This window comes from Bombus bifarius, unplaced genomic scaffold (genome assembly GCF_011952205.1).
Source record: "Bombus bifarius isolate JDL3187 unplaced genomic scaffold, Bbif_JDL3187 scf7180000009474_frag, whole genome shotgun sequence".
NCBI lineage: Eukaryota > Metazoa > Arthropoda > Insecta > Hymenoptera > Apidae > Bombus > Bombus bifarius.
Genome location: NW_022885144.1, coordinates 4891 through 12830, shown reverse-complemented (window position 1 = coordinate 12830; position 7940 = coordinate 4891). Strand labels below are relative to the sequence as shown.

Below are 7940 nucleotides of genomic sequence, written 5' to 3'. Positions count from 1 at the left end.
TAATCCGGAAAGAATCCAAGCGTCAATTTCAAGCATTTACAGAGAATCACTATTGAAAGTTCAAAGGCCGACTAGTGAGCTTCATCCTATCTCATTTTTTAATCAGGCGATGAATCGACGAATCGTATTGATTTCGAGGATTATTATGGTTCTGTGGCAATTTTAAAGCGTGGTTTGTCTAATCTTGTCTCGTTAGCTACAGACTCTTTGGCGAGCAGCCTGAAACTTGATCCAGTTTCGAGAAAATGAAAAATTCGTTTTTCCTCTTTGCTTCCCTGTTCCTTCTTTCCTCCTTTTTCCCTTTTTACATCGCGTTAAGACCCGTTAAATAATATTGACTGCCGTGGACGCTGGCTGAGAAGTGCACTTTATAACTAGCTTTAAAATCACTGACGTCGATGAGGACAACGGTAAGTTAGAGGGTCATTTATCTGAGCTGGTGTTATTCCGCTGTACAAACTATTTCCGGCCAGTACCTTTTATGTACTTTCGCTTCCGCTAACAAGCAACGCGTCATGTCCATCTCTGTTCTATTATACCTTTCCGCTGTCCCGTTTAATTCATGTACGTATGTTGGGCAATTATTTATTCTTATACCTTTATCCCTAGCAAATTTATAAATTCGATTATTTAAATATTCTTTACCATTATCGCATCTTAATATTTTTAACCTCTTGCCCGTTAAATTTTCGGCTTCATTTACGAACTGTACGAAAGAATCAAAGACCTCATCTTTTGATTTTATACAATAGATCCTAGCTATTTTACTATAATCATCGATAAATGAAATGAAATATTTTTCTCCATTGAATCCGGTAGTCTTCAAGGGACCACATACGTCCGTATGAATAATTTCCATTATTTCCTTAGCCTTAGTTCGATTATTTTTGAAAGGTAAGTTATGCATTTTGCTTTCTATACACACCCTACATTTCAAAAGTTCCTTTTCAAATTCATTCGGTATGCTAGTCACTAGCTGCTCTTTACCCAAAATCTCTAAATATTTAAAATTTACATGTCCTAGCATCCTGTGCCATCTTTCCTTTTTACTCATACCACTACGTTCGGCGCTGTTTACTAAGTGCTTCTTCCCTTTCAATATACTTTTTATTCTATATGTCCCATTCTCTTTGAACGCTACAGCTGTAAGTATATTATCCTCATCTATTACTTTCGCAATATTTCCTTTGGAAATAACCGTATTCTTATTGTCTGTTAGTTTACCTAACCTAATCAAATTTGCGGACATTTCTTTCGCGTAAAATACTTTCCTCATATTTATTTTATTTTGTTTTCCGAATGCTTCAAAATAACTTATAACATTCCCAACTTTTGTCGCTTTTATCGGTCTATTATCGCCTAAATATATATTTACCGGTTCTTTTAGGTCGATAGATTTATCGAAATAATTTATATTATTAATTATGTGATCGGTACAACCGCTATCTAATAGCCACACTATTTCGTTCTTACTTATTTCATTCGTCTCACTGCTGTTTGCTGCGTGCGCCGTTGCTGTCCATATGCCTGCTCTTGAGTTTCCATGCTCGCCCGTGCCGGTTCTTGATTGACGATGAAAGTTTCCACGTCCTCTGCTCATATTGCCTTTGTTCTCTCTTCCTCTGTTTCGACCACGTGTTGGCCCATGCCAATAGCCGTTACTGCTTCCCGCTTGGACGCCATTTTGACACTCTCTCGCAAAGTGTCCTAATCTTCCACATCCTTCCTTTTTTGCAGAAAAGGCGTTGGTTTGCCTTTCTCCTCGATTGGATTTATTTTTCTTCTCTGCTATCTCTATTTTATTTTTTACATACGCTACCGTTTGATCCTCTTCTTTCAATGCGTCTATTATGTCCGCTATGTAGCTGTATTCTTCGGGTAACGTATTCAGCATGTAATTCAGCTTTTCCCTCTCACTTACTTGTGCGCCCGCACTTTTTAATTCATTGATTAATTTTTCAAAGTCGTTAAAGAATGATGCTGAATCACTGTAGTTCTCCAGTCTTATGTTTTCCAATCTCCTTCTGCATACGATCTGCAGTGCCGTCGACTCTTTCAAGTACATTTCATCGAACCTTTTTATTATATCATACGCCGTTTTTCCTTCCCTAACATACTCCAATTGTCTGTTCGATATTGCACTATAAATTATATTAATCGCCTTCAAATCCTTTTTGTCCCAGTCTTCATCGTCTCTTTCGTTCTTCATTCTAGTTGTAACAACCTCGCATTCCTTATATTTGAGAAACATCGTGATTCTTTGCTTCCACATTCCATAATCCTCGCCATCGAATATAGGTATCATGATTTCCGATCTCTCCATTTTAATTGATTCTTCTTTTTTTTTCTTTTCTTACTCAAGCGTTCCTACGTGCTCGAAGTATATTTTGTTCCTCTGAAAGTTTTTTTTTCTTTACTGAAAACTCACTCGCAAGATCGTAACCACGCACTAAATATCTTGCAAAACTAGTAACCACGCTCTGCTACCATGTTAAGGAAATTCGAGGATTTGGGAATACAAATAATTAACTATATTTCCCACACAACAGTTATACATCTATATTACACTCTGAAGAACGTCTTGCACGCACGCTTGTTGCCAACCGACTATCCTAGATTCTTCTAACATCTGGCAACAGTTTTTTGTCTCCACTAAGCCTTGACGCCCTCTGGTCCTTACACACACACTCTCATGTACAGTGTAAATGTATCACTTCCCTAACACAATTATCCCGCTTTAGGTTCAATCAGGTTAGTCCCACGCGAAATTGATCCAACCATGCGAAAACGAGTGTATTCTGATTTCTGTCGCAGATACTTCTGGCTAGTGCACTTCTTTTACGCTTCTCGTCGCTACTTCTAACGACCAACGAAGATGTACGGCAGTCTGACAGTCTACATGAAAATGATCATGATTGCGGTCCGTGTACCGCCTACCCTTCTTTCTGTTCTTCCGTTAAAGACTGGTAAGTTGATACTGATTAATTATGCGATCGAAATCCTATATAATGGCTACAAAAAATATTTGCATCATTATTCTCGTTTCCTAATGAATCGCTGTTTTAATCAAGTTTTATATTGCATCAAATTTCTGTAGTTACACGAAAGTACTAAATTATAGAAAACTTGATATACACGGATTTAATTAATTGATAAATTAGTCAATATATAGGCATTATTATTTCACGTGAAATTTTACAACGTCAAAAACCTAACATTCCTGTACGAGCAGTATTAATCACAAATTGTGAGAATGCCTACTGATAAGGAAGAAAGATAATATAGAAAACGCAGACTTATGGAAAGAGAATCCCTGACATTAGACACGAATACGCGATTTCACGAAATATTTTACGGTATATCTAAGATAGAGAATATATATAGAGTACATATAAGTATATATAGAGTAAGAATATATATAGAGTATATATAAGTACCAAAAATACACCCTAAGACGTGTATGCGATCTACGCTGTATGGGACGTGTTATAAATGGTTTCCGCCACTCAACAATGACAGGAATAATTTTTTGTTACGAGTCGTTTAATTTATTCGTTCGTTAGGACGATTGGTCTGACAAATTCAAAGTCTTGTTCCGTATAAATATTTTTAAACAAGCACGTCATAAGCTTTGTATATTTTTTTTATCGCAACGAAGAAAGTTCAGAGAAATGTTGAAATTATTAATTACAAAAGAAGACATTTACGTTGTAAAAATGTTAGCGAAAACATTTGTGAAAAAGTTACTTTGTTTAAAAATTCTACAAAAAGAAATATTGAAAATCACGCCCCCTTTATTCAGTTGCACGTATGAAAAGTATTTTGCATTCGCGCAAAAAAATCCCTTAAGGATACATATTTTATAATAATTGGAGTGTCAGAGTTATTACGCGGATTGGCGTACCTTAACCACGTGCCTTTTAATGAAACTAGGTTATTCATTTGTTATTCGTTCCTAACTTTCAACTTTATGATTTTTGCGGAATAAAATTTTATATTCCGGTTCAGTTTATAAATGATTCAGGGTAAATACATTTATTACGATCGTTTAAAGTTTAAAGAAACACCGTTATAAAGTCGTAATACGAGACAAAGCGATTCAGAACTCGAATTCATTTGTTGGAACGACGCCATGGGCAAAAGTAGATAATGGAAAACTTTCTTCCAAAGACCATTTGATAGCGCCGACGTAATCAAGAGTGTGACGATATTGCCAGAGACGTTTCTGCAAATAGAAGACTAACTTATTTACGAATTGCCGTAACACGATTGCCGCTGGTAGTATGGTTAGTAATCGCTTTATTGAATTTTCGCTTGATGTGACATCGTCGAGAGTTTCTAGCGAAATTCTTCTCCCTGTAAAACTATGTTTCTACAGCAATGGCTGTAATTTTCGAGTTACCGTTTGCGAAGAAATCTTTTTCTTTGTTACGTGTAATAGATTATTTTTAAGTTTTAAGTTTTAAATTACATTGGTAACCTTCTATAATTTATTACTCGAAGGTGGTAATTTTTTCTTAAATAGTTTGTTTTTCCTATAATTTATTATAATATATTTTACTACAGAATCCTCAAAAACATGATGTATGTATATATATATCCTGAAATATTATCAGTCTATTGTCAAGTTATAGAACATTATGGAAATTGCCAATTAAAGTCATAAAAAACAAAAAATAAGGAAGTTCGTTAAAATATGTGATTTTCCAATCAAGATATAGAATTTATTCGAATAATATAGATTACGGTAGAGATGGTGACGGTAACAATGAGTGGACTGATTCTTCGTGCGAAAACAAATTGGAAGCGCAGAGCGATGTATTGTTTCAGCGAATATCGATTTTAAAGCACGGTTTTAAAGCACGGTATAATCAATTTTTTTACATAAAATTATATTGTATAGGCTATTGTTATTTAAACATTTTAAATTGGATGGGTTTTACATATGCTAAAAAAATGGAAAATGATGATGATGAATTAATGACACGTAGAAAATTATAATCTATTGTATTGCTGTTATCTAATGGTGTTGTAGTTGACTGTATGTTGTTCAATATTGCTATGAAACTCGTCTGATTCATTGTCACTTATACGAAGGATGGAAGTATACGAAATTGATAAAATTATTAATAATATTTACGAAGAGAAAGTAAACTGTTGGATATATGACAAAATAATTCTATTTTAAATGAGAGACTGGTCAGCGTGGTTATTTTGTTTACAAAATCAAACGAATTTAATGAATGTAATGGTAAGGAAGTAACTATAAGTGGCTGTTAAACTATTTTTATGCTTGAAAAGTAATTCGCAAAGTAATGTAAAGCAGTACTACTGAGTTGTACATAACCTCTTTCAGAATTTGTTCTTAACCTCTTGCTTCATAACTTCCTTAATTATACTCTTCAAACTTATTGACTACTTCGATGTTGTTACGAACAGAAACTGATAAAATATTAATCTTAAATATAGATTGAAATGAAAGCTTGTCACGTATATATATATATATATATATATATATATATATATATATATATATATATATATATGTACTACTTACTCAAACTATGGATCACATAACCTATACAAAAAAAAAGAAAAAAAAATTATTGTACACTATAAAGCAAGAGGTTAAATCTTTAATCTGTTAAGAATTAAATTTTTTATTGTAACTGCGAAAATTATAAAAGTACCAAGCGAAGCAAGTACGGAATATATGCGGAATATGAATCGCTCAACGAACCAAAGAGCGGCTCAGTGACAAAATTAGTAAAGTAAAGACCACAAATATTACAACATTATATTCTACCACAAAATAATACTCTATACAAAAAAGGTACACAACGAATCGATTTTTCACAACGATAAGAGTCAACAGAACCAATCAAGACCAGGCGAGACTCTCATAAGACAACGATATCAGAGGGATCAAATCAGCGACTTCAATCTATGTTACAGAGTATAGTTATCAAGAAAAATTGCTCTTTTCATGAAAAGTATGTTAATGATACTCTTATAATACATTGTATATCTGGCAGTCGGATGTGCCCGTGGCCATCGGAAATGTAAAGACGACGCTTTTAGAAAGTGATAGCGCCATCGCGTTTTAAAAACGCGTTAGAAGAAGGACGGTTTCGCTATCCAAGGCGAATCGAAAAGTGTGCGTGTTGCGAGAATCAGAGTTGATCGAGACGTCGAAGCATAGAGTCGTTAGAATTGAGTTGCGAGTGTTGTCGAGTGTTAGAGTTGCTAGTGAGAGAGAGAGAGTTACCAAATAGTTGTCAAGTTATTTGATGTAAATACGAGCGTTGCATTTAGTTTTCCTGTTAATCAAACATCGTTTCTCTGTCTAACTAATATCTGTATTTTCAATCCATTATTAATAAATTATAATTAATCGGACAAAATTACACCTTTAATATATTCCGATATTACAATAACTTACCTTTTTCTACGTCAATGGACACGAAAGACGTTGAGTGAGGAATTAGAACAAGTGTGGATCGTTGGAAACCACTATGCTGCGGTCTACCATTCGTTTTACTCTATATATACCACGGAACAAAGGATAATTTTCACCGGCTTGGCTATGGCTACTGGTGTGGATCCAAGTATTCGGGCCATACTAGACGCTATGCAGAAGCAGAACGAAATCAAGTTAAGAAAACTGTTAAAGGAGACTATTAAAGCAGCGACTAGTCGGAGTTATCAGGGTAGTTTAGTTTCTAATAATTTGAACAAAAGCTTGGAGAAAACAGACGTTACTGTAGGAAATGAAGAAATGGTTTTGAAAGAATTTTCAAAAGAATTGCAGTCTAATGTAGAAAATTCTTATGAAAAGAAAGTATCAATTGACACCGCTTCACAGGATTATATTTTCATTAAAACAGATTTAATGTTTGATGTCAATAGCTCAACAGAATATCAGAAAGAGTCTGTGAAACGAAGGAAAGAAGATATTGCAGTATTGTATAATGATTTATCATCATCTTCGTCACAAGATACTCAAAATTTACAAGAATGGTTTGACAAAAAAAGTAAAAGTTTAGGAGAAGCAGAAAAAGATCATAACAAGAAGGATAATATTTCAATGAGAAATATTTTGGACGGCGATACAAATAAAGAAAACCAAATTGAAACGAAGGAATTAGAAGCAGTTAGTAAATCAACTGCTGAAAATGATACAAAATCAATAGACAACGTTGAACAAAATATATCGTTAGAATCCATACAAAAAGCAAGAGATAATGCTTACAATAATGAACATTTGCTTATAGAAGAAGACCAAATGATGACAGCGAAAAATGCGTGTGACACTACAGAATCAAAAACTTCAGCAGATCTTATGTCGAGAAATTTAGATGCTAATACACAAGAGAAGTCTTTAGAGAATAAAGATGACAAGAATCCATCTCCATCTATGTTAGATAGTAGTAAACGGAGCAGTCGTTATAATGTTGCTGCAAAGCCTGCTACTTCGCCAAAATTTGAAGAAATTGTTTATAATCAAACCAGACAATCAAACACAAATAAAATTTTGCGAAGCGCTTTAAAGACGAAATTAATCGAAGACAAGTCTGAAATAATTAATAAACAAAAGGCATCGGAAAATGTAGAAAATAAATTTGCCAAAGAAGAAAAAAGAGGTGTTAAACAAAAATCAATTTCAGATAGTGAAACATAGTATATAATTTTATATTTTAAAAATATGAGGCATACTATTTAAGATTGTCATCGATTTAAAATCAAAGTATGAAAAGGATACCCTGGAGAGAGTAAAACACAGAATCATTCCAACTAAACATTCAGATCGTAGCGACACCTAGGTATCGTCTTACAATTAAATCTCGGTCTCGAATGGATTAAAATGAAATACATACTTGCAGCTTCAACATCTTCAATATCGAGGAGATTCAAACTTTACAAATAAATGTAAATTGCGA

At 33.9% G+C, this 7940-nt stretch overlaps 1 pseudogene; it reads left to right on the top strand.

Moving 5' to 3' along the window:
• Positions 1 to 6388: 6388 nt before the first annotated feature.
• Positions 6389 to 7274, top strand: LOC117215256 (annotated as a pseudogene).
• Positions 7275 to 7940: the final 666 nt, after the last annotated feature.